The sequence below is a fragment of the Rhipicephalus sanguineus genome, chromosome 6, assembly GCF_013339695.2.
Source record: "Rhipicephalus sanguineus isolate Rsan-2018 chromosome 6, BIME_Rsan_1.4, whole genome shotgun sequence".
NCBI classification, from domain to species: domain Eukaryota; kingdom Metazoa; phylum Arthropoda; class Arachnida; order Ixodida; family Ixodidae; genus Rhipicephalus; species Rhipicephalus sanguineus.
In genome coordinates, this window is record NC_051181.1 from 85,092,971 (window position 1) to 85,112,990 (window position 20,020).

A 20,020-nucleotide genomic window follows, 5' to 3' on the forward strand; every position below is an offset into this window, starting at 1 on the left:
CACCGCCCCTTTCCGAAAGCTTACTGTGCGTGAGAGAGCGACTCACTGTCGCCGCTAATTGGTGGCATCTATCTTAGAGGAGCACGTCCTTGGTGAAGTTCCTGCGTTTTACCCTTACGGTAGAATAGCGCAAATACCACGACGAGAGAAGATGGGAGACGAACAAGCGCAATTCGTCTCCCATCTTCTCTCGTCGTGGTATTTGCGCTATTCTACCGTAAGAATGAACCAACTCGCCCAACAAGTCACTTTACTGAAGTTTTACCCTTCTTTTATTTCCACAGTGAGAAATGCAAATGACGAGATGAAAAGAATGTCATTAATAAATGGATTCGCTACCACAAGCCTAATTTTGGCATACTTCAAGCTACATTGGTGGTTTGGGCCCAATATGTGCAGAGTGCCCACCAGAGAACTTTCAGTCCCTGCAGGAACATAAACCGCCTGGGCGAAATTAGCAAACGCTATATATTCATGGTGTACAACGGGGAATTCAAGGAAAACCGTAATGCATCGGATATAGAAGCTTCATTTTTTATCGAGGAAAATAGTTTCCTTCAAAAGAATCTCCGCCGAAGACTTTTCCAACATTCTCTCGAAGCGTTCAGTGTACCTCTGAATCTCTTGATATTGAATGCCATGGAGCTGGACCCTGGGAACTTTTCACCTATCGCACAGTGACGAAATTCCTCCATTCCATGGATTTTAGATTTAAGATTTGGTCGCAGAGCAATAGAATCTCCTGCGACTATACAACGCAAAGGAACCGCGATTCGACAAAGCTTGTTGCTCGCTCTTTTATTCAACTCAAGAGCGCGTACATAGGTGAGCCACTCGGTTGGACTAGTGCACTGTAACTAAGACCACTGATAGAACTGAGCCGCGGTGTAACCCCTCTAATGTTTCCTGTGCGTGCCGCATTTCCTCGCAGAGGCCCGTGGACCGTCGGTGCGGCCGCCGCTTCTACACGTACTGCGAGCAGGAGATACGCGAGGCCTACTACGACGACCGGTCTCGCTCGTGCGCCTGGAGCGAGCGCGACCGTGTTCGCGTCTGCAACCGGGGCGCCAACAGGTTCCGCAACCTGGGCACTTGCCTGGACAGCTGCGCCAGGGACCCGCCACGCGAACGATGCTTCGAGAGCGTCCTCCTCACCGACTGCTCGCGGTAACTTGTCGAGTTTAACAATCAGAAAAAAAGCTCAAACAGACCCTTATGCGTTCGCCTTGGACGACTCCAAGGCGAAAGCCATCTTCTTTCTTCTTTTTCTCAGTCGACGTATTGATCCCCATGTAGAAGTTCATTGCGTTGATCCACATGTAAAAGTTCGACCAAATGACCACCAACTACTGATTAGTGGCAACGAAAACGTGCTGATGTACAGTACTCATGCATTGAAACAGGACAATTTAGGGCTAAGCGACGCACATACATTTGTTTCCGCCGTTTTCACTTCAGGTCATATCGGCGTAATTTCAACTCGAACGTGTATATCAGAGCCAACATTATCTTTAGAAACCAAATTCGTCTCGAGAGGACATGTTTATCGCGAGAAATTGTGCATACCAGCCATGATACTGAAAATTTTGGTGTGTTATTTCAATCCGTCAGTACTGTACATGCGAAAACTACTCAGTGCAGTGGAAAGTTGGGCGAACTGCTTTTGGTTAATGACGTAAAAAAGGCGCGAAAAAGAAAGAAGGAAGAGCACGTATAGTCTTGTTGATTTCTATTCTGTGCAGTCTTTCTTGCGCCTTCTTACGTCATGAAAACTTTCCATGTTAAACTTCGATCAATTCCAGTACTTAGTTGGCTCAGATAGGTGGTCGTAAAACCGAAGCGTTGTCCGCCAACTCAATCGAAAATCCTAAATTCCGAAATTCCTCTCGCGCGGCAGTGCCGATAGACTGTCGTTCTTTTAAATGCGAACCATTTCTTAGCGAACCTCAGGCACTTTGGGCGTTTCTATCTACGTATCTATCTATCTATCTAGCCGCCTACGTCTGGGCGCTCTCCCGGTCGTCTCCATAACTTGTTATATACCAAAATTGACACAGCAGGGGATCATTGCATGACAAACACGATTCACTGGTCATGACATGAATAACGCAAAATACCTGTCGCGTACGTCATGAAACCCTTTCTCTCGGTAACGTCTGGCACATACCCGCATACCGGAGTTCATGTTATGCGGGTGTGTGCCTGAGGTGATACAAAGACTCAACCAACACAGTAACCGCGAACACACACATTGACACGCGAGGAAAGGGATAATAATAATAATTGTTGGGGTTTTCTGTCCCAAAACCACGATATGATTATGAGAGACGCCGTAGCGAGGGGCTCCGGTAATTATGACCATCTGGCATTCTTTAAATTGCACCGAGATTGCACAGTACACGGGCATCTAGCATTTTGCCTCCATCGAAATGCGACCGCCGCGGCCGGGATCGAACCCGCGACCTTCGGGTCAGCAGCCGAGCACCGTAACCGCTACACCACCGCGGCGGACGCAAGGATAGTGAGGAAACTGAAGTTGTAATAATCTAGAATAGGCTTAACTACCATCCACTCGTCCACGTGGTCCGCAACGTGGACCACGTCGTATACGCAAAAACTGGGGTCAATGCTTCCTACAATAAATCTGCCGAGAGAACCAGGCCTCTCAACATTACCGGTGACTTCAACATTGATTTATCAAGACCCAACAACGCCTGGTCTTTATACTGCGTGAAGGAAGGCTTGAATATAGACAGGGCATGAAGAAACCTCGCTGCCAAGTCCAGGACAGGAGGCATCATAGATCATTTCATCGTAAGAGGCATCCAGGATTTTCACCAGCTGTGCTATACCTCGCACTACACTACACTTAGACCCCTCGCAGCCGCGATCACGAACGGATCCTATTAACAAGTCCGGTCCAGCTGCTGGTGCTCACTGATCAGTTCAAGAACTGTCAAGAACCCCTTCTGCACATACACAGGGGTTCGTGAAACGTGCGTGCGTTCTCCATCGTAACGGACAAGTATAAGAATAACAACTGTAACGCAACTGTAACAACTGCAAGTGTGACTGTAACGTGCGTGCAGTGCGCATGCGCGTGCCTCTCGGCTGTGTGTATATCCAGGCAAACTATCCTGAATGAGGCTTAGTAGCGAGTAACGCATGTCCTATGCATATGTTTCTTCTTTGTGTTGTTCGGATTCGCGCTATCCAGTATTGAAGAATATAAGCACTACATGTCAGCTTACCGCGTCTGGTGTTGGTAACACCCATATTGCTGTTGACATCGTTACGCAACTGTAAACAACTCGTTATATAATACATATGCGACTCTTCAAAATATGAGTGTGCGTATACCACTTCCACATTTCTCTAGCGTCATTCTGTAACGTTTCGCTCAATGTAAAAAATTACGCCACAATCACCATCTCGTACATGCTTCGCATAACATCGATTCCCACGGTACGGGGGATCTGCCGAATTTTTTCAACCACTCCTTCTGCACGAATACCAGCAGTACAGGAGCGTAGACAAGGGGAGGTTAGGGGGGTTCAACCCTCCTCCCCCCCCCCCCCCCGAAAATTTTCAATTTTGCTTGCCTATATATACACGCACACAAAAGCGCACGCACGAACATACATAAAGCGTGGTTGATTCCCCCCCCCCCCTTCCCGAAAAAACGTTCTAGCTACACCCCTGCAGCAGTACTCAACGCTGATACATACTGCAACGGGTATGAGCCGAACAAGAAGAGGAAGTAGACGTAACCGTAAGAATATAAGTGTATAACATGCCGTTTCACCTATGCGACGTTCGCCATGTCAGGAACGTGAAATAGCTAACCCAACTTGAAACTCTTGAATGTCTAGTATGCATTAGTTCGCCCTTAGCAGGTCTGTTACAAACTGATCTGTACACATACCATGAAGGCTATACAGCGTTCAGGCCGTGCAGCCTGCGAACGCAATCGGTGGCTCATATAGGATGGACCTTAGTAACCTCCGGTTGACAGGATCCATACTCCAAACGCATCACCGAGGCATTTCGATCGATGCCCTTAAGCTACGCGAGTATTCCCATATTAGGCAGCAGTCGCACACCTTAAGAAGCGCGACGAACGATTTGATAGCGCAATAAAAACATAACGCACCAGTATACCGTCATCCATAGTCAGCAAAAAATTTCTGGTAGCGCAGATCTGCATGAACACGTAGCAGTAACGTAGCCAGAAATTTTTCGAAGAGAGGGGGAGGGGTTCAATCTTACCTTGTATGTTCGTGCGTGCGTTTGTATGTGTGTGTATATCACAGATGCAAAATTGCAAAATTTCGGTGTGTTGAACCCCCCAACCCCCTTGCCTATGCCACTGGACACGTAGCACTCTGGCGCATGGGAAATTCGTGCTGCGTTGTGTTCGCTGCTCGAACTCGCTCCGTTGTTCGCACCATATATGGCTGGTCAGCAATGAACGTAGTCTATGAAACCGTAGTGAGCACCCGACTGCTTGTCAGCGTAGCTACCTTTAGCGGTTTTGTGCATTCGCGGTCGAAGCGCACGCGGAGAGCGATGCTCCTACCTACAGAAAAACTGGAAGCTTAGATTAACAGAAAGCTGAGCTAGTTGGTAACTATTCATTCTAAATGACAGGGCGTGAAAACATGGACACAAGAAGGAAGTCAAAGCACCACATACGCCGACTAACAACTGCAAGGGCACACAATGGTGGAAAAGAAAGAAGGCACGAAAACTTATCTGCGTATGACCAGGCGAAGCTATCAATACGGCACACGTGGGGGCCTGCGCGAAACAAATATGTTAATGCGTTTGATTTCTTGTTTATGCAAATTAATCGATGGTTGGCAACGCATGCTCACGTAGGACAGACGGGCAGCTGCGTTAACCAGAGATTATTGAAACATAAGAAATTGCTAACCGGAGGCTCACCTTCTAATCTCTCTTTACATAGTCGAGCGTGTAAGGGAACGCCGAAATTCGATAAATGCGCAGTTTTGTACACCCACAGTAATGAAGAAACGCATCTAATGATTGAGGCATGGCATGGCGATAATAATGGTACCGCACGCGTAAGCCAACCGTGGTTTATCTTGTACAAAGAAGAAATAAAATACCTTAACAGTTATCTTTCACGTAGACCTCCACGTGTGCCGGAGTGATAGGCTCGCCTATTGCCTGGGCATGCGCAGATAAGTCTTCGTGCCTTCTTTCCGCCGTTGTGCGCCCTTGCAGTTGTTAATCGGCGTATGTGGTGTCTTGTCTTCCTTCTTGTGTCCGTGTTTGCACGCCCGTCTTTTAGAATGGAAAATTCACGCATATCCACGGAGTGAATGATGATGAGTGGGTGAAGCACCCACCGGGATCATTCGGGTAACCGTGAATCTTCCGTACATTGCCCACTCCAGCATGCAAATGCGTGACGAACACGTGTGAATGAATGAATGAATGAATGAATGAATGAATGAATGAATGAATGATGAATGATGAATGAATGAATGAATGAAACGACGTTTATTCCACTTTGAAATGCGCCGAAGGCGCTGCGGTGGAAAGGGGGGGGGGAGTATTAGGGTAGAAGGAAGTGGTAGAGCTGCCTCCGCATTATTAAAGGACGTTCTGGAGGCAGCTAAGTGGGGGCCGCTTGAATCTTGTGGCTGTCGCGGAGCCGATCGCCGACCGGTGGTGCCGCCGGGTCCTGGAGGAACAAGATGAGTGCTCGCCAGAGCTCGATGGCCCGATCCGGAAGTGTGGGATCCGGACAGGCCCATGTCCGGAGAGAGGAAGGCCAGGGTCCCCGCTTTATGGTGGCCAGGGCACGAACCCGGGGTGGGATGTAGAGGGGGCACTCCCAACACAGGTGGTTGAGGTCCGAACACGTGTGTACAGTATATTATACAATGTTGTTTTATTGATGTCTTAAGGCGTATATGGTGTTGAGGTGCGGACTTCGTTTCCCCTTCAAGAGGACCGCCTTGTGATCGGTGAAATGAAGAGCTAGGGGTTCTTGAATGGGATGTAATCTGAAGTTAGCGAAGACGAGGCCTGTACATGTCCCCGTGGTTATCGCTGGATGTTTATGGTCATATGAAATGCATCTGAGAGCATAACGCGCTCCTAGCGGTCTCCATTCAAACCAGAGCACGCGCCGGGTGCGAGCGCTGCTACCGCAGCGCCCCTAGCAGACTCCGTGTAAACCAGGGCTACGCTAGACGCGGGGGGTACAAGGCTCGGCCTTAAGGTGCTTCGCCCCTAAAACTGGAATACTACTGTTTCAGCCGCGTGGCACGTATCTATGCACACAGCGCATGGCAGAACTCGCACGACTTAGTGGGGGTAACGTCAGCAACGCGACGACAGCGGTGCGCTTTGGAAAGATATGTTCCGAGTTCGACCGGGCAGGCAAGGCAAGGCAGTTTAGTTCAAGAGGTTAACTGCAGAGTAAGTTTTAATGGACGCAGTGTATAACGAAAGGTTCGGGATTTGTTTTGCAGTGTCCGAGCGTTATCTTTCATTTACACTGCGCCCACATTGCGAAGCGGCAGCCGGGGCTGGGCATCTCGTGGTCAGCAGTGCAATGCAAATATTCATTGAGCTAATACAACGGTGTGCACGCCACGATAAAAAAATAAAGGCTGCTTTTCTTGGTGTGCACGTGCTCTGCCGGCTGCAGAAATAGGCGTATGCGAGCAATCTTGATGAATCGAGCTCGTACACATTGAACTGATGATAGAGTAAGACATTTATGTTGCTTCTTTTCATATATATATATCCTTTCCGCCGACCTCCGTATGCAGGCGAGACGTGGTCGAAAAGTGGTGGTTCTTCGACGGTGCTCGCTGCGTCCACTGGGACTTCCCGATGGGTGACTGTCCATCGTCCCGCGGTGGCCGGGCGTTCAGGTCGCTCAGGGAGTGCTCCGTGACGTGCCTGCAGCACACGCACCTTCGTCGACGACGACTCGACGGTGCCACGGTGCCCCAGCGGAGCCGCTGTCTCGCCCCGCTGGCTGTCACGTGCGACCCGCGAAGCATCCGGTTCCCGTACTTCGCGGATATGAACGCCCAGGGCAGCGCTCGGTGCGTCAAGGCGTCGAGGCCCACACTGCTGAGTCGGCTTTGCCTCGTCGGATCGAATCGATTCGACTCGCTATCGACCTGCAACCAGGTCTGCGGGAGTTCACCACCGGACGCTCCGTAAATTCTGAGCGCCATACTTCAAATCAGTGGTGTTAGCGGGACCTTGTAAATAAACGAACCGTAATGTTGAATTTATGTTGTTCATCTCAACTGTAGCTGCGTGCTTCTGGACGACGCCGTGGGAAGTGAAACGGCTGTGATTGGTCGAGGACGTGGCCTGAAGGCACGCCTACGCAGTTGGCCTCGTGCCTAATGAATCGTGTTCCGGCGCCGGAACGTGAGGTCATGCGCTCATATCCTGGCAACAATGAAATGTGGCAAAGTGAAATGAAAAGTCATCTCAGTATTAGTTCATATTTGCCATATCAGAAACAGCTGATCGCCGACAAGGCCACGATTGAAAGAGCATCAATTATTGGAAAATGCATTTCTGTACGCTTAAAGCGCAACGTTTTTTTGCGTACAACGCCACCACCGAAAGCTCTAACTCGTAGCAAGCTTCGCTTAAGAAAGGTTTCCTCGCACTGGTTAGTTACCATTTCATAACACCAAGAGCACCTCTCTTGCCGCGTGTATACACTTGGAGACCGAGGAAACGCGCGAGAAAAAAATTGGAGGACGCTTGAGCTTTGCCTTCAAGAGTAGAACGCGATGGCGTAATCGTGTCTGATGCGCATCGCCTTCTCAAGTGCTGGCCTAGCTTCGGCTCTCGGTGCATGCCTCAACCGTGCCGTAAGGAAACGAACGACTGTGCGCGAAACATTGGCCATTTCGAGGTATCCTAGAATGCCTACTGCAAGTACAGATGTTAAGTGCCCGCTACGCCATAATTATTCCTCTTGCTAATTATGACGTTGGAGCGAGGCGGAATGGCGACTTGATCGTCGAGCACGTTCAGGGCACGTTGACATGGATTCGTATCCGGCGGTGTCGTTTTGTCCGACGATAGAGTTATCGACTTGGTTCTTAAGTTGATGACGGCGCCGTGATTTTAAGAAGTCCACGCCAAGTATGACATCCCTGGAGCAGTGTTGCAAGATTACGAAGCTCGTAGGATAAGTGCTACTATTGATTACGAGAACGGAAATCTAGGCGAGTTTGTAAGAATTCATCGTAGAGCAGGTAACAGGCCCGTAGCCAGGAATTTTTTTTGGGTGGGGGGGGGGGGGGCACTTGCGTTCTATCGCACGAGGAACCTGGCGCGATAAGAACGTCGAGGTCGCTAGTTCGTCGTCTTGCGTTGCGCTTAGGCCGTGGCGTCGGATGACGGCTGCGTCGGTTTCTTCCGCTGCTTCCATGTTGCATCGTCGGGTCTTCTTCGGTCCGCGAAGTTTCATCGTCAGGGCTCTGTCTGGTTCGCGTCATGTGCTGAAGGTTACGTCACGGCGTCGTTGTCGTCGGCGGAGGATCTTCGCTAGTTCGTCGTACAGCAACCGCACCTCCATCGGTTGCTGCCCTTAGTTTTCCGAATATGGGCTCGCAGAACGGCCTCGGTCAGGGCCGCTGTACTGCTGTCGTCACTGAGGGGACCGGTGGCGTCCAGGCGACAGAAAACGCAACGTACGCCGAGGTTCCAATTCAGTGGTGGCCAAGTAGTCGGCGATGTCGCATGGCAGCTCACCACGCTGTGGACGCGGTGCGTTGACGGCGAAGCCGTGTAGGCCTATTTGGCGGTACTGGCAGCTGCGGTAGCTGTGGACGGCTTCCCCGCACTGGTAGCAGAGCAGGCGATTGTCAGGGGCGCGCCAAACGTCGGCCTTCCTCGAGGTATAGCGCTGGCCTACAGGTGGGCGGTACGGCGTCGGTGGCGGCGGCTTCACGTGGGCGCGTAGGAGGAGCGTTACGACGCGCTGCAGCAGCGTAGCTCATATATATAGCCTGCGGCTGCGGCTCTGCTAGATGAGGAACGCCCAGGGCTTGCTGGATCTCCTGGCGCACGACGTCGGCAACGGAATCCACTTTAGGCTGCAATGGAAGTAGAAGTTTTCGCAGCTCCTCCTGCACGATCGCTCTGATCGTCTCACGCAGGTCGGCGGAGCAGAGCACTTGGATTTCGTTGAAGTGTGGCGTCGAACTACGATTGTATTGCCGGTTGCGCATATCCCGCGTCTTCTGGATAGTTGTCGCTTCAGAAAAAAAATCTTGGACAGCGGTTGGTGGGTTCCGAATCAATCCCGCTAAGAGCTCCTGCTTAACTCTTTGCATGATGAGGCGAACTTTCTTCTCTTCGGGGATGGCAGGGTCTACGTGGCGGAATACTCTGGTCATCTCTTCTGTGAAGAGTGCCAGGTTTTCATTTGGCAGCTGCACACGGGTTTCGAGCAGAGCTTCGGCCCTCTCCTTGCGGACGACGCTTGTGAACGTCGCGAGGAACCTGGCGAGAAAAATGTCCCACGTTGTCAGGCTTCGCTCTTGGTTCTCGAACCAGGTGCGAGGGGCGTCTTCCAAAGCTAAATAGGCATTCCGCAGCTCGTGGTCCTTGCCCCAGTGGTTGAAAGCGGCAATTCAGTCATATGCTTTTAGCCAGTTTTCCGCGTCCGCGGAATGTTGGCGGCACTCTGGGCTACTGGAGAACCATCGGTGTAGGCAGCACAGGGGTTGTCGTCGTCCCTGCGGTCGAAGTTACATACAGTCTTGCACTGCTTGGTGTTTTCGGGGAGGAGCCCCTACTCTGGCGCTAGTGCCTTCTTCCTGCGGCTCGCTCGAAGATCCGGGTGGTCTTTAGCGTCGTCTTCGCGACTTGGGCTGGGCAAACGGCCTGACGGGGACGTCTGGAATGTGAACGAAGCAGCACCTCCACCAGATGTCACGGGGTCGTGACGTCAACAAAGGCAGCAGTCGGCTTGTTCAAGACTAAACTTTTTACTTGGGCGAACCTGTTCCCGGTAAACGAGAAGTAAAACGACAAGCGACACACGCTTACACTGACAGCGGCGAACAGGCGTCGGCCGTCGATAATCTGATCTGCAGTAAGGCGCGTAGGCATTTATACATGCGGCATCGAACATTTGAGCTTTATCGCTGGTGGCCGCGTTAGTTCCAGAATAATTTCAACTGTTCGCGTTTGCGCGCTCACGCCTACAACAAGATTCTAAAATAATCTGGAATGTTCCCAGACATTAGGGCGCGGCTTGTGCAGGGCAGCGGTTACCCGTGCAACGCACTAGTTACATAAAATAACAGAAGTAGCGCGAGTGTCAATAATATTGTTTTAATTCACCAACAAGATACACTAGCGCTTTGCCCATTTGGTTCTTTTTGCTGGGGCCGATAGTGCATGTCCTGCCTAAATGTATGTATCGCTATGAACAGGTTAAAAAAAAGAAGCAGAGTGGCGCAGTGGAAGCGTGCTGGGCCCATAACCCAGAGGTCCGTGGATCGAAACCACGCTCTGCTAACATTTTTAGTGTCCTTTTATACTCTCGCACAGGTACTTAGTGTACATTTTCTCTCGTAGCCAGAGCGCAGCAGAGTGGCGCAGTGGAAGCGTGCTGGGCCCATAACCCAGAGGTCCGTGGATCGAAACCACGCTCTGCTAACATTTTTAGTGTCCTTTTATACTCTCGCACAGGTACTTAGTGTACATTTTCCCTCGTAGCCAGAGCGCAGCAGAGTGGCGCAGTGGAAGCGTGCTGGGCCCATAACCCAGAGGTCCGTGGATCGAAACCACGCTCTGCTAACATTTTTAGTGTCCTTTTATACTCTCGCAGTCTTTCTTAATGGACCTTTTCCCACGTGGCCAGAGTGCAGCAGAGTGGCGCAGTGATTCTACTTCCGGCCACCGTAGGGTGCGGACGTGTCTGACATGAGCTCCGTAGGAGCGGCTTCAGCGGCCCAGCAGGGCCGCGGTTCAAGGTTTTTTGCCAACGAGGATCCGGATTACCAGGTACTTCTGCCTCAACTACCGACAGGGCGACTCGTTATTAATACGTTATTTTTACACGCCGATGTACGTGCAAGGCCATACAGGGTGGAACATTTCCGTGATATGCTGTCAAGCATGAAATTGCTGACGGACGTGGTTGCCCTGGGGGCGTATCGAATGAGTCACGTTTGGGCCGTAACGTTCAAAAGCTGTGACGCTATGAAAGAATTGTTACGGGCGAAAGAAGTGAATGTGAAGGACAGCCGGTGCATCGTCATTGACCCCGGCAATCAAGCACTGCACCTGAAGCTACATTGGATGCTGCATACCGTGCCGGATGAAGACATTCGTGAAGCCCTGGCACCCTACGGCCGAGTCACCGACGTGGCGAGGGAAAAGTGGCGTGTGCTCGGCCTTCAGGATAAAGGCTCTTCGACTTGACTGGTCACCCTGGTGCCGAGGAAGGGCCTGGGGGCGGATGACGTGCCCCATCTGCTACGCATAGCAGGTGAGGAAGCCCTAGTAGTTATTCCTGGAAGAGCACCACTCTGCCTTCGGTGCCGCAACACAGGACACATCCGGCGCGACTGCCGCGTCCCGCGCTGCACACGTTGTCGCCGTCACGGCCATGAAGAGTCGCAGTGCGTGAGGACGTACGCAAACGTGGCAGTGCCAACGGCCGCAGACGAAAACGCTGAACTTCTTATGGATGAAGTGGAAGCTGAGGAAGCCTCAGCCGGAAGCGTCAAGGAGACGGAATCGGCGAAACCGCAGGGACAAACGGCCGGAGCAGCGCGTGGGCCAGGAACACCTTCAAGGCATGTGAACAAGGACTCGATAATCGACGCCCAAAAAAGGACACAGCGACGAAGACAGCGCCGGACATCTCGGAATCAGCTGGCAGCGACCTATGGACGTAACCAAGGCTGGAGGCTCGATAGGGAAGAGGACACGAGAGGAGTCAACGAACGACGGCACGAAGACCGACGCAATGAACAGCGAGGAACCACCGCAAAAGGCGGCGGGAATGCGTCGGTTCTCAATACGGCCCTCGCCGAATATCCCGCCGGACAAGAGAACGGCGGAAACGGCACCTAAGTAGACTGAGAGACTTGTTCCTGCGAAAGCACTCGGGCGCGCCCTCGAGTGCTAACCATTATCGAAGGAATGGCGTGGACAGCGGCTCCTCGAGAAAGGTACGCTGTGGACTGCATTTGTTTAGAAAACCAGCTGCTCTGGCCGTAATGAACACTTTTTGACATAACTATGAGAAGAGTTAACGGTGCTACGTGTGATTATGTACTGTTATGTGTTGTGTTTAATTCTTTCAAGTATTAACAATGAATTTGGAGAGGGGAATTAGAGTTGCTACTATTAATGTGCGCGGCCTCGCAGCAAGGCGGAGGCAGTACCAGCTGAGCCGTCTATGCGTTGAAAAGGACCTTGATATTATCGCCATACAAGAGACGAAAGTTGAAAGTGAGGAGCAAACAAACAAAATGGTAATGCCCTTTAAAACATATTACAACGTATGCATCTGTCACGCTGTTGGCACGTCTGGTGGCTGCGCTGTCTTGGTTCGAAGAGGCATTGGTATCAGTGAAGAGGCCGTCACTGTGAACGAAAACGGAAGACTGATAGTCCTCGACTTTCATTTTAGCGGATCACAATGGAGGCTTATCTGTTTGTATGCGCCAAATGACATAAACGAAAGGGAAGTTTTCTTCACGGATGTCGAACGGTACCTTCAATGCGACAGACAGATCATTTTTCTGGGTGATTTTAACTGGTGTGTGTTATGCAGAAGATCGCGCTAAACGTACTACCGCTCGTGACAGGAGTGCAGTGTTCTTAAACACTTAATAAGCGATTACAACCTAGAAGATGTAGGTCGCCTTATGGCCAGTACATTGCAGCCGCCATTTACGCACTATCAGCGAGATAGCCAGGCAAGACTTGACAGAGCCTATATCTCGTTAGATCTAGTGCCTTTTTGCGATAGCTATGTTGTACAGCCGGTGTCTTTTAGCGACCATAGCATAGTATGGTTTACACTGGGTACCAAGCCCAAAAAACTGCGGTTTGATTGGGCGATGTGGAAGTTTAACGAAAAACACTTGGATGATGAGAAGTTTGTGAATGATGTTACCAGCCAGATTAGAAACTTGTTAAGAAATAAGTTTTTACATTACGCGGAAGCATGGGAAGACTTTAAGGTCCACGTGAAGATGGCTGCGATTGAGATAGGCACCACTAGACGCTATAATGAAAAAATGAGAGAAAACGAGCTCCAGAAGGAACTCGATTTCCTTATTTCATGGATAGTGCGCAGCCGGGAAAGTATCGCGAAGAAATTAGAAAAATAAAGAGCGAGATGGAAGCCATTGACAGAGAAAAATATAGAGCAGCAGTTATTAGGGCACGTGCGGAAAGACTATGGGCTGATGGAACGCCGAACAAACGCGCTCTTGCTGATGAAAAGCGGTATGCGAGAAAAAATGAGATAGGACAGATTACTTATCGTGATGGTGTTACTTCTGACAAGAATATGATAGAACAGGCCTTCATAGAACATTACCGCCAATTGTTCGGGGTCCCAATCCATGCGGGAGATGAATATGAAGCACGGTTTTTAAATTTCATGCCACGTGTCGATGACGAGGTCAAAGCTAGTCTGGAGGAACCGATAAGCGTGCGGGAAATAGAACGCGCAATCGAAGAACTTCCTGCAGGCAAGTCGCCAGGTCCCGATGGATTAGGAGCTGCTTTCTACAAGGCATTTGCACCTTGGCTTGCTGAAGTATTGCAGCATGTATACGCGGAGGCATACGAAAAGCAACGGGTGCCACAGTCTTTCAGGAGTGCGCACATGGTTTTAATACCTAAAACAGATGACCACAAGACGCTCTTATAGGTGGGTGGTTACAGGCCAATCAGCCTTACAAATACCGATTACAAGATATTCATGAAGGTGTTGGCAAAGAGACTTCAAGCAGTCGTAACTGAACTAGTCGGCCCGCACCAAACTTGCGGCATTAAAGGTCGCACGATTGCTACAAACACACACGTAGCACGAAGTGTTCTGGAGTGTTGCGATGCTTTCGCTGGACGCGTTGCTTTGTTGCAGCTTGACCTGGCGAAAGCCTTCGACCGCGTATCCCACGATGTTCTTTTTCTTATTTTAGAGTACGTGAATGTTGGAAAAATAATTTTAGATGGCGTGAGAATGGCCTATGACCAATGTACTACACAGATTATAATTAACAAGTCTCTCAGCGCGAAGCTTTCAGTGACGTCTTCCCTCAGACAAGGGTGTCCTCTAAGCCCATTGCTTTTCGCGCTATATCTCGAGCCCTTTTGTTTAGCAGTGATGCGCAATGAAAACATCCGAGGTTTCAAATTACAACGTGCTGAAGTTAAAATACTGGCATACGCTGACGACATCGCGGTTTTCTGCGAGGATCGCGACAGCGTTCTTGAAGCTGTAAGCCTCGTAAAGACATACTGTGAGCAATCTGGAGCTCAGATAAATTGGGAGAAGAGCCTCGGGATTTGGCACGGTCACTGGGACAATACACCGGCTCATTTTGCAAACGTCCGGTGGTCAACAACGCCGGCTAAGTACTTGGGTGTGCCCCTCGAGCACTATAAGGACAGTAAGCAGTATTGGTGTGACGAGGCAGAGAAGAATGAGGGAAAAAACAAAGGCTTGGCAGGGGCGCCATTTATCAATGTTTGGACGCGCCACCGTGTGTAATATTTTCTTAATGGCGAAAGTGTGGTACGTCTTGCAAATCCTATCTATGTGTCGTTCAAATGTGCAAAAAATGCACCGTGTTTTTGCCGTATTCATATGGGCTTCAAGTTGGGAGAGGGCAAGCAGAACCAATTTGTTTCGTTCCGTCCGCAGTGGTGGGCTAGGTCTGTCACATTTCTTTATCAGACAAATTGTGTCTCGTTTTCTTTTTTTGCGTGAGCAGACAAACGATTTTCTGCGCACAGTGATTCAAGTTAGATTGGGGAAAGCACTGCCGCAATTTCTTGTAACTTCCGCAGATATGACGGGAGGAAGCGTCACTGGCTATTTGCGTGAAGGGGTTGATTCTTTCCGTTTTTTTGTACACTCGCTTTTCAATGGAGTATTTGTGTTCTGTGACAGGAAAAACACTGTACAGAGGTTTAGTTGATTCAATGTTGCCGATACCTTTGTACAGATCCGTAAACTGGGGAGGCCACGGAGACGATGTATTGAAACGGGTTAAAAGATGCCAATTAGACCTTCTCAAAAACGTTTTTCTTCAAGCTACATACAAACACGCTACCCGTAAAAACATGGCTGGATGAAAAAGGCATAGATGTTCCATGGACTGTAAACTGCTTGCCTTGCAACAAACCAGAAACCATCGAACATGCTTTCATCGACTGCTGGGATGCAATCTTCCACTGGGACGTCTTACAGCGGACCCTTAAAAAGAACTACCGATTACGCCTTTGGGAATTCGTTTTTTACCAACAGATAATGCGGGGGGAGTTCCGTACGATAGTTTTATGCTCCTTGGCCTCCACAGTCTGTGGAAAACGAGAATGGCAGTTAGACATGTTGATGTGGATGCCCGTTCGACGAGAGTCACTTCATCGAAAGTATTGCGTATATTCGGGAAATATATCGTGCGCAGAGTGAACCAGCGTGTGGGTGGAGATTCTTGATGATTTAGTGAAACTTAAGAGATTTTAATAATGTAATGTTAGCCAAAGTGTGGTGACATGTTTAGCATGTACATATGTATTCCTTTGTTATGCATGCAGGCAATAAAGAAAAAAAAAGCAGAGTGGCGCAGTGGAAGCGTGCTGGGCCCATAACCCAGAGGTCCGTGGATCGAAACCACGCTCTGCTAACATTTTAGTGTCCTTTCTTATACTCTCGCAGTCTTTCTTAATGGACCTTTTCCCACGTGGCCAGAGTGCAGCAGAGTGGCGCAGTGGTAGCGTGCTGGGCCCATAACCAGAGGTCCGTGGATCGAAACCACGCTCTGCTAACATTTTTAGTGTCCTTTTATACTCTCGCAGTCTTTCTTAATGGACCCTTTTCCCACGTGGCCAGAGTGCAGCAGAGTGGCGCAGTGGAAAGCGTGCTGGGCCCATAACCCAGAGGTCCGTGGAATCGAAACCACGCTCCTGCTAACATTTTTAGTGTCCTTTTATACTCTCGCACAGGTACTTAGTGTACATTTTCCCTCGTAGCCAGAGCGCAGCAGAGTGGCGCAGTGGAAGCGTGCTGGGCCCATAACCCAGAGGTCCGTGGATCGAAACCACGCTCTGCTAACATTTTTAGTGTCCTTTTATACTCTCGCACAGGTACTTAGTGTACATTTTCTCTCGTAGCCAGAGCGCAGCAGAGTGGCGCAGTGGAAGCGTGCTGGGCCCATAACCCAGAGGTCCGTGGATCGAAACCACGCTCTGCTAACATTTTTAGTGCCTTTTATACTCTCGCACAGGTACTTAGTGTACATTTTCCCTCGTAGCCAGAGCGCAGCAGAGTGGCGCAGTGGAAGCGTGCTGGGCCCATAACCAGAGGTCCGTGGATCGAAACCACGCTCTGCTAACATTTCTAGTGTCCTTTATACTCTCGCAGTCTTTCTTAATGGACCTTTTCCCACGTGGCCAGAGTGCAGCAGAGTGGCGCAGTGGAAGCGTGCTGGGCCCATAACCCAGAGGTCCGTGGATCGAAACCCGCTCTGCTAACATTTTTAGTGTCCTTTTAACTCTCGCACAGGTACTTAGTGTACATTTTCCCATGTAGCCAGAGCGCAGCAGAGTGGCGCAGACATTCTGCTTCCGGCAGCCGTGCTGAACGGATCGCAGGATCGTGCTCCGGCGGAGCGGCGACAGCGGCCAATCTTAGCCGCGGAAACAGGAACGGGATAGCGAATACCAGTTTATTTTGCCGCAATTGCCAAAAGGACGACTTGTTATCAACACCGTGTTTTTACACGGTGATGTACGAGCGAGGCCATACAAGGTCGAAGATTTCAGGGACGCATTGACGCCAACGGGTCTGCTGCCGGATGTGGTAAGCCTCGGTGCGTACCAGGTTAACCACTTGTGGGCGATGACATTCAATGATGCCGCTCCCACGAAACGCCTGCTCGCCTTGAAGGAGCTGCAGGTGAAGGGGCGGCGCTGCGTCGTCGTCGACCCACAGGACCAGCAGGTGCGGCTGCGAATTCACTGGCTGCTTCACGGGGTGAGCGACGAAGAAGTACGGACGGCTGTCGGCTTTCGGCAAGGTCGTGGAGGTGAGCCGTGAGCGGTGGCGTGTCCCGGGCATGGCCGACAAGTGTTCGACCACAAGAACAGCCCTCCTGAAGCTGAAAAGCGGCGTCAATGTCGAAGACCTTCCGCACCAGATCAGGATCGATGGAGAACTGGCCTTGCTGGTTGTGCCTGGTCGGCCGATGCAATGCTTGCGCTGCCAAGGCACAGGGCACGTCCGCCGAGAGTGCAAGGTCCCCCGTTGCTCACGCCGCAAACGCTTCGGACACGTCGAGGCCGATTGCGTTCGAACGTACGCCAGTGCAATTGGGCCAGCGAAGAACGAGGCGATGGCTGAGCACGTCATGGACGCGGCCGAGGCAGAGGACGCCGCCAAAGGGGTCGGAAGCCCAGTGGTCCCTGTGACTACTGGAGGGCGGCGCCGGCAGACACACCCAAGGTTCCGGAGACTCTCCAGCATTCGACTACACCGGCCAGCGCCCCGTCAGCGGTCGAGCCTGAGCGGGTCGAGACTGACGTGGTTCCAGTGGGGACAGCCGACACAACGGAGGGTCAGGGAGAGACGGCGGCGGACAGCGAGGACGAGATGTGCGTGACCAGCGCCACGCTAAAGCGTCCACTCGACGACGCGGGAGAGCTGGACGGGGCGTCGTCCACCAACAGCCAGGAGCCGCCTGCGAAGGCGCCGCAAGGGAGGCGGCTTAGTCTCAAACCTAAGCCGAAAGTCCCTACCGACAGGAGACTGGCGGACAAGGCAAAAGAAAACAGCGCCGGGAAGCAGGATGGTCCTGGAGGCGGCTAGCCGAGGGCTGGTCGTGAAAGGTAAGCACCATGCTCCGGGCCTACTCCTTTAGCGAATAAGTCACCATGGCATTGACTCCGCCATTCCCCATAGCTACGCTTAACGTCAGAGGGTTGGCGGCTAGGCGTAGGCAAAGTCAGCTCTTGCGGTTGCTCACAGACCAAGACATAGACGTCCTAGCCGTCCAGGAAACCAAGGTAGACGGAGAGGAGGAGACGGGAGCATGGTGCGCCGTTTCCCTGACCGATATTACGCGGTCGTAAGCCACGCGATAGGACGTCCGCAGGTTGTGTTCTTTTTGTGAAAAAATTGCAAGCCTTCTTGTGCTAAGTGTTTTTTCATGCCAGTCGGGCAGAATGTTTATTGTGACTTTGTTTATGGTGCCACTGAATTCAGAGTTATATGCGTATACGCACCGAATAGTGTAGAAGAGCGTGCTCAGTTTTTTTTCAACCTGTTTCAGTGGACAAAGTGTGATAAGAGGGTGGTTTTGTTAGGGGATTTTAACTGTGTTTTAAGGGCTCGCGATAGAGTCAATAGCACTGGCGTTCGTGACAAAGCATGACGTGCTGGGCAAATTAATAAACGAAAATGACTTGGAAGACGTGTATGAATGTGTCGCAGCAAATCGCGAAGTGATCTACACGCGATTTCAAGGCAATAGCCATGCGCGTTTAGACCGCATATACCTATCCCTAGATATAGTGCCTATGTGTCACGATTTATCGGTTGAGCCAGTGTCGTTTTCAGATAACTGTTTGGTTGTGTGTCGCATAGGCATGAAGAAACAGCGTAAGGCTTTCAATGGGATTTATGGAAACTGAACGCATTGTTATTAAAAGATGAACTATTTTTAGAAGCAGTGCACGAGACCATTAATGAAGTGCTTATGGAAAAAAACGGAAAACAGTAGCAGAGAAATGGGAGTGTTTTAAAGAAGAAGGTGAAAATGAAAGCGCTAGACAGATCGAGCACGCTAAATTCGAAGCGCAAATAGAAGAAAGAAGTCTTAGAAAACACTGCAGCAGCTGATAGCCCTAGAAAGTCGGGAGCCTGGGACTTGTAAAGACGAGGGCGCAGTGTCAAGGAAAAATTAGAACTGCATGACAGAGAGCGTTATCGAGGCGCTGGGTTCGCGCTCGAGCAAATGATCTGCCGCGGGTGAGACGCCCACAAAAAGGGCGCTTGGTCTATTGCAACGGGACTCTCGCGAGCGACAATCAAACCATCGAACGGGCCTTTTTTGCGTATTATCAGTCACTTTTTGCTGTTCGAAAAGCGAATGTACATGGTTTTAAAGAGGAGTTTTTAAGCGCTTGCCGCGGCTTAGTGACGACACAAAAAAGCTGTTAGAAGGCAGAAACGGAAGGCGAAGTGGAACGCGCGATTGGTCATCTGAACCCCGGAAAGTCACCGGGAACCGATGGCCTAACCGCAGCGTGGTATAAGACGTTTAGAACAGAACTGTCCCCGGGGTTAGCTGAGCTGTTCAATGAGGCGTACGAACGGAAAAACTCTGCCGCCCTCCTTTAGCAAAGCGCATACGATATTATTTCCTAAAACGGGACGAAGGGGAAAAACTTAAACTGGTGACAGTATAGGCCATATCGCTGACAATGTCGACTACAAGATTTTTATGGAAGGTTCTGGCAGCGCGACTGTCAAGGTGTCATTAAAGAAATGTTGGAGAGCACACACCAAACTTGTGGAATCAAAGGCAGAACTATTAGCTCAAACATTCACAAGATGCAGGACAGGTGTGTGCTAGAGTGTTGTGACGAAGATTTACTTGGCGTTGCTGTGCTCCAGATAGAACTGGAGAAAGCTTTTGATTGTGGTGCGCATGTATTTTGTTGTCACTTAGATCATATTAATGTGGGGTTCCATCATCAAGGAGGGAGTGGCCTTGGCGTACCAAAATGCACA

General features: G+C 50.5%; 6 non-coding genes across 6 annotated transcripts; all 6 read left to right on the plus strand.

The window, feature by feature from the left end:
• Positions 1–10,479: 10,479 nt before the first annotated feature.
• Trnam-cau (transfer RNA methionine (anticodon CAU)) lies at positions 10,480–10,551 on the plus strand. The gene has a single exon. It is a non-coding gene; the product is annotated as a tRNA-Met (tRNA).
• Positions 10,552–10,620: 69 nt separating this feature from the next.
• On the plus strand, positions 10,621–10,692 carry Trnam-cau (transfer RNA methionine (anticodon CAU)). Its single transcript has one exon. It is a non-coding gene; the product is annotated as a tRNA-Met (tRNA).
• A 69-nt stretch (positions 10,693–10,761) lies between these two features.
• Trnam-cau (transfer RNA methionine (anticodon CAU)) lies at positions 10,762–10,833 on the plus strand. Its single transcript has one exon. It is a non-coding gene; the product is annotated as a tRNA-Met (tRNA).
• Positions 10,834–15,842: 5,009 nt separating this feature from the next.
• Positions 15,843–15,914, plus strand: Trnam-cau (transfer RNA methionine (anticodon CAU)). The gene has a single exon. It is a non-coding gene; the product is annotated as a tRNA-Met (tRNA).
• A 355-nt stretch (positions 15,915–16,269) lies between these two features.
• Trnam-cau (transfer RNA methionine (anticodon CAU)) lies at positions 16,270–16,341 on the plus strand. The gene has a single exon. It is a non-coding gene; the product is annotated as a tRNA-Met (tRNA).
• Positions 16,342–16,410: 69 nt separating this feature from the next.
• Trnam-cau (transfer RNA methionine (anticodon CAU)) lies at positions 16,411–16,482 on the plus strand. The gene has a single exon. It is a non-coding gene; the product is annotated as a tRNA-Met (tRNA).
• Positions 16,483–20,020: the final 3,538 nt, after the last annotated feature.